We start from the raw sequence: 10,363 nt of genomic DNA, 5'->3' as shown, positions 1-10,363 counted from the left end.
TTCAACGCAAACGCGAATAAGAGGTCCACCAGAGGGAGAGTCCAGATGCTCTTAACCTGTTTTACGCTGAGCTGACCCTAAGTACTTCTCTCTAACACCCAACGCGTTTCGTCCCACTGAAAAGAGAGTATGGAAACTAGACTTAATTTCAAACATAATATGCACTACAATTTTGGTGTACTTTTTGGCAAATGGTTGTATATTAAGCCTGACCCTTTTAAATAATCCCACCCCTTCCCCACCCAGCTTCTCCATTAGTTTAATATGATATAAGGTCTCCACTCACTTAGCCCGAGATGTCGATTCCATGAACCTCCACAACCAAAGTATAACCTGCCTGGCTGCCAGAAAAATATTTCAATAGACCTTTTTTTTATTTTCGATAGTGGGCCAGGTATGATCGACAGGAGCGCTTGTTAAGGCGTGGGATCCACTGATGGCCAACACATAGCATTGTACAGAAAAAAAAAATCTTTTCAGAAGATATTGACCCGGGGGCATCCTCAGCAAACATTGACCTGGGGACATCCTCAGCACAGTGCCCTCCACCTGCTCACAGTGACAGCAAGAGGATAAGACCAGCAGATAAATATGATGGAATTTATCAGGACCAAGATCTTGGCGTCCATTTTTACATCTATATTAAGCAACAAGAGTGGCCTGAAGTTCTTGCATGTCATTGGATCCCTACCTGTATTGGGAAGCACTATAATATGGGTCCGAAGCAATTGAGAAGGAAAAGGACAATCGTTGGAGCATAAGTGAACATGGAGAAAAACAGAATCAGTGAAGTCTTGCTCCAAGTCAGTAGAAGTGTCGGAATTGAGTGGGACAAGGGAGTTATCCCATAAATAAGGAAATGGTGAGGTTTCAATACATTGTAGGTGTGGTAATACATTATATAGACAAAGAGAATGTTTGTTTTTGTACCGTGTTAGCCAGTGGGTAGGAAATGTAAAAAAGAAAAAACTTGAGAGTCTTCAATTGATACCTTTTTTAATGGCTAACTAATAATGATGACAGATTACAACGTTTCGAAGATCTCGGCTTCTTCTTCGGGTATATCTAAAAACAATTTCTGAAGGATTCATATTTAAGTACAGAAGGACACTCAGGAATAGAATTCTAGGAGGGAGAGTGGAAGAAGGTTATTGGTTATTGGTACACACAAATAAACAATTCTTCAGTTTGCAATGTTCTTATCAGTTCAGAGCGTGCCTTTTATGGCTGTCTCAGTTCAGTAATTTCTGTAGGATGGCATGAACCCATGTGACAGATTCATCCCTTTCTGCAATGGTTGAAGCAGGGTCATAAACTTGTACTCATAAATCCTCCTGTCTTTCCTTGATTTAAAATTCCCTCTTAAAACCAAAAATTTCATGTCATTGGTGATATTATGATCTTTATTGCTGAAATGTTTTGACACAGGAAGGTCCATTCTTTGTTCTCTAATTGTATGACGTTGTGAGTTCATCTGCATTCTAAGCTTCTGACCAGACTCTCCAAAATACAGATTTTCAGTGGAACATTTGGTGCTTATTATTAAATACACTACATTAGGAGGATTTATGAGAAATCATGTCCTCTATAGATAAGATAATTATACATACACTGTGTGCAGAATTATTAGGCAAGTTGTATTTGAGAGGATTCTTTTTATTATTGTTCAACAACTATGTTCTCAATCAACCCAAAAGACTCATAAATATCAAAGCTTAATATTTTTGGAAGTTGGAGTGTTTTTTGGGGTTTTTTTTAGATTTGGCTATCTTAGGAGGATATCTGATTGTGCAGGTAACTAAACCAAATATATACCCATCTCACTTGTTTATTTACAGCAGGTAAACCAATATAACAACACAAAAATTAGAAATAAACATTTCTGACATTCAAAAACCAAAAAAATAAATAAATCAGTGACCAATATAGCCACCTTTCTTTACGATGACACTCAAAAGCCTTCCATCCATAGATTCTGTCAGTTGCTTGATCTGTTTACGATCCACAATGCGTGCAGCAGCCACCACAGCCTCCTAGACGCTGTTCCGAGATGTATACTGTTTTCCCTCCCTGTAGATCTCACATTTTATGAGGGACCACAGGTTCTCTATGATGTTCAGATCAGGTGAACAAGGAGGCCATGTCATTATTATTTTTTCTTCTTTTAGACTTTTACTGGCCAGCCACACTGTGGAGTATTTGGATGCATGTGATGGAGCATTGTCCTGCATGAAAATCATGCTTTTCTTGAACGATACGACTTCTTCCTGTACCATTTCTTGAACAAGGTGTCTTCTAGAAACTGGCAGTAGGTCTGGGAGTTGAGCTTCACTCCATCCTCAACCCGAAAAGCTCCTACAAGTTCATCTTTGATGATACCAGCCCATAGTACCCCACCTCCACCTTGCTGGCGTTGGAGCAGAGCTCTCTGCCCTTTACTGATCCAGCCTCGGGCCCATCCATCTGGTCCATCAAGAGTCACTCTCATTTCATCCCTCTGCAAGACATCTCACAATTTTTGACTTTTCAGAGTCTAACAAATCTCTCTTCTGACCCATGTTGCCAAAGGAAAGGAAGTTGCCTAATAATTAAGCACATATAAGGTGTTGATGTCATTAGACCACACCCCTTCTCATTACAGAGATGCAAATCACCTGATTTACATAATTGGTAGATGGCTTTCAAGCCTATACAGCTTGGAGTAGGACATGTATAAAAAAGATGATGTGATCAAAATACTCATTTGCCTAATAATTCTGCACAAGGGTATTGTGAGAAAGTGACAGGCAGAGTGCTGGAGTCCCGGCATATCACCCCCAGATTTCTAACTTATGTGTGGTCCAGTGCGGGTCTTGAATAGGCCTCAGCCCCAGGTGTAGGTCCCAGGCTCATTAATGGGCCATAAAAGGCTGCAGATCTTGCACTTCAAGGCAGATCCTGGGAGAAGGAAGTGCCTGGGTCTGTCCTGACACTGTGAGTCTGCTGAGACGGTATGGTGCTCTTTTTGGTTGATTTGTGTGGCTGGTAGTACTCCATAGACTAAAATGGGGTCTGTGTGTTTTCTGCACAGTGTCTGCACGAATCATGCGGAGAGAAAAGTGCTGCTTGAGACATCATACTAAATGGGCATTATACTGTGTGGGGAAACTAAGTAGACATCATCACTGTCTAAATGTGAATGAGGGAGTAAAGGTCCGCAGCTCTTGCTCGTAATAAAAAAGTATATTTTATTCCATTATTTTAAAATTTGGCAAAGAACACCATGACAAAAAAGTGAAAAAGGAAGAAAGTACAAAAAGTGAAAATAAAAGCGTTAAATATCACATCTCTGGCTTTGCTGACGCGTTTCAAAACCGCAAGGGTTTCTTAATCATAGCCTGATGGTTGGCAACCATCAGGCTATGATTAAGAAACCCTTGCGGTTTTGAAACGCGTCAGCCAAGCCAGAGATGTGATATTTAACGCTTTTATTTTCACTTTTTGTACTTTCTTCCTTTTTCACTTTTTTGTCATGGTGTTCTTTGCCAAATTTTAAAATAATGGAATAAAATATACTTTTTTTATTACGAGCAAGAGCTGCGGACCTTTACTCCCTCATTCACATTTGGATCCTTTTTCTTCTCCGAGTCCAGAAGAAATAGGTCGTGCACCTTGCATCGGTCGGTGAGTTCCTATATTAGTTTCTCTTTTTCTTTTTTATCATCACTGTCTGTTGTGCAAAGAAGGGTACTACCGTGTTTCCCCGAAAGTAAGACAGTGTCCTACATTCTTTTTACCCCCAAAAGTCTCACTATGTCTTACTTTCGGGGTATGTCTTATATTGGAAAAAAAATGACAGGGGTTGATGGATTGAAGCGGCGGCACGCGAGGAGTTAAGCGGCGGCCGCCAGCCGCCTCTTAACATTGCAATGGGAGCGTGCTATTCAAATAGTATTCGTTCATCTCTAACTTCAATTGTAACTTCTTACAATTGAAGTTAGAGATGTGCGAATACTATTTGAATAGCGCGCTCCCATTGCAATGAATGGAAGCGGCCGGCGCCCGCTGCTTAACTCCTCGCGTGCCGCCGCTTCAATCCATCAACCTCTGTCATTTTTTTTCCAAAATAAGAATTCTACCATTAAAAGAAGTTCTTTTCTCTGACCACGTCGGAATAGCCTTAAAAAAGGCTATTCGTCTCCTACCTTTTGCCACAGCCAGCGCCGCCTTCTTCCTCAGCTGCGTCCTCCCCTTCTGTGTCATCTTCTTTGGGCCTCATGGATGACGCATGCACAGTCGGCTCTGGCTGCGAGAGCCTGTTAGAGTCGACTGCGCATGTGTCATCCATGAGGCCCAAAGAAGACAACACAGAAGGGGCGGACACAGCTCAGGAAGAAGGCGGCGCTATGGCAAAAGGTTGGAGACGAATAGCCTTTTTTAAGGCTATTCCGACGTGGTCAGAGGAAAGAACTTCTTTTAATGGTAGAATCCCTTTAACTCCTCGCGTGCCGAGCGCTTCCATTCATTTCAATGGAAGCGTGCCATTGAAATGAATAGAAGCGGCTGGCATGCGGGGGTTAAGCGGCCGCCGGCAAAGTCGGCGTGACGCCGCTTTCAATCACATATAAGGCGCACCGGACAGCGCTGCGCCTTATAGTCCGGTGCGCCTTATATATGAACCTAGACAGGACTATAAGGCGCTCATGGGTAATGCGCCTTATAGTCCTGCCTAGGTTCATATACTTACTTTCGGGGTACGTCTTACATTAGCCCACCCCCCAAAAGTCCCACTACGTCTTACTATCGGGGGTGTCTTACTATCGGGGAAACACGGTATTACTGTTTGGGGGTATAAACGAGATGGTTGGGAATGGCCTGGGTGAAATGGCAAGACATGAACAGGTTTAGAGGAATGGCTTAACAAGTGGGTTGTTTTTTTTTTTAGGGGGCGTTCACATTATCGTCAGTGTCCGACAGGTACTGTCCGCTCCTAGTGTCCGTTCAAAATCGCACAGACATTAGGAGCGGACACTAGCTGTGTCCGTGACACTTGTCATTCATTTAAATGGCGATCGGGTGCGTTCTTTTGCACTCCGTGCCTGTCCTTCACTGTCCGCTTGTAAAGATGTCCGACTTTTCAAGCGGACAGAAAAACCCGACATGTTTACAAGCGGACAGTGAAGGAAGGGCACGGAGTGCAAAAGAACATTTAAATGAATGACAAGTTCACGGACACAGCTAGTGTCCGCTCCTAATGTCCGTGCGAGATTTTGAACGGACACTAGGAGCGGACACTACCTGTCGGATACTGACAGTAGTGTGAACGCTCCCTAATTTAATATTGCTTCTAGTGGGCTTATGAATATAACAAACAAGTACTCACTTGTCCCCGGCCCTCTCCAGTAGAGGAGGCTACATTCGTTCCCACAGCTCATTGTGCCTGGTGTTGCTGTAGTCAATCATAGGCCTCAGCAATCACCTCTTCACAGTCTTCATTACAAAGAAGTTGCATGCTGTTTGTGAAGAGGTCACTGCTGAGGCTTATGATTGTGCGAGAGGACCGCTGCAGCCAAATGGAACATCACTAGTGATGTCAGCCAAGGGACCTGTATACAGAATAACAGAGCTCCTGAGGCCCGGGGAGAGGTGCGTACCGTTATGTGCCAGAACACTCCTTATACATCTATCCCTCTTTGTGTTATCTGAAAGCTGAAAGGTATGGATAGGTCTAACCTGGGACATGTTACAAACCAAAACATGGAGAGAAACAGAAGTGGTATCACATATTATGGAACTCAAAAGGTAAGAGGGACTATGCACCTGCTCCTTATGCTAAAAGACGGCCTAAACATCTGGTAAAACAAACTGAAATTTTTGAGCATTAATATAAAGTTTCCACCAGACAGCATGTAAAAAATAAAAATATCTACTAATAATACAGAACAGCTAAGTTAATAATATATGGTAAACTAATACCAGCAGGGGGAGCCCAAGACCAGTATATACTAATCGTATTAAAGGAATTTCTTATAGTTAGAGAAAAAATAGCAGGAGGATGATAGGAACTGTGTAGGGAGGTAAGAAAAATAGTTCCAGATTTGAATACAAAAACAAACATGTGAGGACAACAGACAAGCCCTCTTTAACTGGTTATGATAAGATTAAGGTTATCATGGACGCATACCTCCCAACTTTTGAAGAACCGAAAGAGGGACAAAATGTGCGGCTAATTTAGCCCCACCCACTTTTGTGTTGACTCCGCCCACTCATTAATTTTTCATGTGCCCGCACACAGTATAATCCTCCTACAGTCACCCATAAATTATATGTCCCCCCTCTATCTCTCCCCCAGTTTCATATACACCCTTCATCTGCCCCCAGTTTCATGTCCCTCTTCCATCTCTGCCCCCAGATTCATGTCCCTCCATCTCTGCCCCCAGATTCACGTCCTCTCCATCTCTGCCTCCAGATTCATGTCCCCTCCATCTCTGCCCCCAGATTCATGTCCCACATCTCTGCCCCCAGATTCATGTCCCCTCCATCTCTGCCCCCAGATTCATGTCCCTCTTCCATCTCTGCCCCCAGATTCATGTCCCCTCCATCTCTGCCCCCAGATTCATGTCCCCTCCATCTCTGCCCCCAGATTCATGTCCCACATCTCTGCCCCCAGATTCATGTCCCTCCATCTCTGCCCCCAGATTCATGTCCCCTCCATCTCTGCCCCCAGATTCATGTCCTCTCCATCTCTGCCCCCAGATTCATGTCCCCCCATCTATGCCCCCAGATTCATGTCCCCTCCATCTCTGCCCCCAGATTCATGTCCCACATCTCTGCCCCCAGATTCATGTCCCTCCATCTCTGCCCCCAGTTTCATGTCCACTCCATCTCTGCCCCCAGATTCATGTCCCTCCATCTCTGCCCCCAGATTCATGTCCCCACATCTCTGCCCCCAGATTCATGTCCCCCATCTCTGCCCCCAGATTCCTGTCCCTCCATCTCTGCCCCCAGATTCATGTCCCCACATCTCTGCCCCCAGATTCATGTCCCACATCTCTGCCCCCAGATTCCTGTCCCTCCATCTCTGCCCCCAGATTCATGTCCCCCATCTCTGCCCCCAGATTCATGTCCCTCCATCTCTGCCCCCAGATTCATGTCCTCTCCATCTCTGCCCCCAGATTCATGTCCCCACATCTCTGCCCCCAGATTCATGTCCCACATCTCTGCCCCCAGATTCATGTCCCTCCATCTCTGCCCCCAGATTCATGTCCCCTCCATCTCTGCCCCCAGATTCATGTCCTCTCCATCTCTGCCCCCAGATTCATGTCCCCCATCTATGCCCTCAGATTCATGTCCCCCCATCTCTGCCCCCAGATTCATGTCCCACATCTCTGCCCCCAGATTCCTGTCCCTCCATCTCTGCCCCCAGATTCATGTCCCCCATCTCTGCCCCCAGATTCATGTCCCTCCATCTCTGCCCCCAGATTCATGTCCCCACATCTCTGCCCCCAGATTCATGTCCCACATCTCTGCCCCCAGATTCCTGTCCCTCCATCTCTGCCCCCAGATTCATGTCCCCACATCTCTGCCCCCAGATTCATGTCCCACATCTCTGCCCCCAGATTCCTGTCCCTCCATCTCTGCCCCCAGATTCATGTCCCTCCATCTCTGCCCCCAGATTCATGTCCCTCCATCTCTGCCCCCAGATTCATGTCCTCTCCATCTCTGCCCCCAGATTCATGTCCCCACATCTCTGCCCCCCAGATTCATGTCCCACATCTCTGCCCCCAGATTCATGTCCCTCCATCTCTGCCCCCAGATTCATGTCCTCTCCATCTCTGCCCCCAGATTCATGTCCTCTCCATCTCTGCCCCCAGATTCATGTCCCCCATCTCTGCCCCAATGTCATGCCGTCCTCTCCTTCATCTGCCCCCAGATTCACGTTCCACCTCCACATTAAACTTACCTTCTCCTCCGCTCCCTCGCCGCCTCTCTCGCTGACACATGCGGCTGAAGGAAGGAGCTGACACAGGTCAGCTCCTCGCTTCGCCGCTGCCCGCCTCTCTCCCTGACACACGCGGCTGAAGCTGCTCGCGTGCACGCTTCGCCGCTGCGTCTCTCTCTCTCGCTGACACATGCGGCTGAAGCGAGGAGCTGACCTGTGTCAGCTCCTCGCTTGCTGCTGCCGCCGGCTCCTGGCGTGTACATCGCGTCTACAAGCCAGGAGCCGGCGGCAGCAGCGAAGCGAGGAGCTGACACAGGTCAGCTCCTCGCTTCAGCCGCATGTGTCAGCGAGAGAGAGACGCAGCGGCGAAGCGAGCACGCGAGCTGCTTCAGCCGCGTGTGTCAGGGAGAGAGGCGGGCAGCGGCAAAGCGAGGAGCTGACCTGTGTCAGCTCCTTCCTTCAGCCGCATGTGTGTTCAACTCAGATCTGCGTCCTCTGGACGCAGATCTGAGTTGAAATCGGGACATACCTCCCTCCAACTGGGACCGCGGGACATGTCACCCAAATCGGGACTGTCCCGTGGAAATCGGGACGGTTGGGAGGTATGTGGACGCGTTAAGGTTTGTGTGGTCCTTTTGGAGACAGAGCTTCAGCGGGCCTCTTTTGTAGTAACTGTTGCGTCGCAGCAAAAAAAACTTCATGGGTGTTTTTTGCTGAGACAAACCTATTGGAATGGGCTGTAATAAAAGTAGATAGAACCTGTTCAGACATCGGAAAGTACAGAGAAATTTAGAAGCGGGCATCTGCCTCCAATTCCTCTTTATTTTCTGCCCCCTGGCTCATGGTGCAGAGCATCAGTATTCCTTTGCAGCTTTCCACCAATGGTTAGGCCCAAATTAATGGGTGTAATCAATGGGGAGTCGCAAGATCAAGCGGGATGCTTTTTTTTCCATCATCCTTCTCCAATTGTTTTCAATGGGAGGCAGAATAAGGTAGGAAGCCATCGATGACTTGGGGGCAAAATCTGATGCAAAATCAGTGCCAGGTTCCACCATGTGAAGAGGGCCTGATACACCGGTATTAATGGAAGTGCTCAATGCAGAACTGAGTGTGTCTCTACAGATACATAAAGCTAGCAAACACTGGGCCCCATAGCAAACGTTTGTCTTGAGCCCTCCACCCACACATGCCATAGAGCCCGCTTTCCTAGCTCTCACATGGTATATGGCCCCATTTACACACCATAATATCCCATAGATGCCTCCAGACAGTATAAATGCACGCAGTATTATGTCCCTGTTCCACAGTGGCCTCTACGGTGTTCCTTGCAAATATTTCCATCAAACATTAAGAGACTGAGAATAATGATAGCAGTTTCAGTTCGGACATTTTGGATCCAAACAGAACCACTAGGCAATCCTTATGAGATTAATTTCGCTAGGTTCACCCAACAAATACTCCTGACACAGGCAGGGCAGTTTTAACACATTGGTGGGTCCTGTACAAAGGTTTCATAAGTGGGTCTGCCACTTATGAAATACTTGACCTGCACACATTATAATACTTGACCTGCACACATTATAATACCCCCTCAATGGCCTCCATATAGTATAATGCCCCTTAGTGGCTCTCACACAGTATAATGTCTCCCTAGTGGCCCCATACAATAAAATGCCCTCATAATGTGCCTTCAAGGTTGCCTCCACATTTTCATGTCCCCCTCCAGGTTACCACCCATTGATTGATGTCCCCCCACTCCCATGGTTTCCCCCACAATGTCATGCCTCCCTCCCCCCCCCCGCCCCAAGTTGGCCACACACTGTCATGTCCCGCCCAGGTTGCCCCTACAGTATCACATTCCCTGATCCCCCAGGCTGCCCTCACACTGTCATGTCCCCCTCAGGTTGCCCCTACAGTATCACATTCCCCCACCCCTCAGATTGCCCCCACAGTATCATGTTCCCCCACACTGTCATGTTCTCCTCTGGTTGCCCCCACAGTTTTATGTCCCCTTACGTTTCCCCCACAGTGTCATGATACCCCCTATGTTGCTTCCACAGTATCATGTCCCCGTACCCCTCAGGTTGCCACCAAAGTGTTATCTCCCCCTCCAGGTTGCTCGCACAGTGTCATACCCCCACATTTCCTGCACAGTTTCATGTCCCCATTAAGTTGCTCCCTCAGTGTCATGTTCCCCCCACGGGTTGCCGCCACATTTTTATGCTCCCCTTGAGTTCATCCTCCCAGATTTATGTACCCCCCCCCCCCCGCGCGTAATTTCCCCCACAGTGTCATGTGTCCCTCAAGCTGCCCCCACAATGTCATGTCCCCCTCAGGTTGCCCCCACAGTATCATGTGCCCCCATCCCACAGGTTGCCCCCACAGTATCATGTCGAACAACCCCTGAGGTTGCCCCCACAGTTAAGGAGTAATAGGTGTGAT

This window comes from Leptodactylus fuscus, chromosome 2, assembly GCF_031893055.1.
Source record: "Leptodactylus fuscus isolate aLepFus1 chromosome 2, aLepFus1.hap2, whole genome shotgun sequence".
Taxonomy (NCBI): domain Eukaryota; kingdom Metazoa; phylum Chordata; class Amphibia; order Anura; family Leptodactylidae; genus Leptodactylus; species Leptodactylus fuscus.
The sequence above is the reverse complement of the archived record's forward strand: the minus strand, read 5'-3'. Positions refer to the sequence as shown.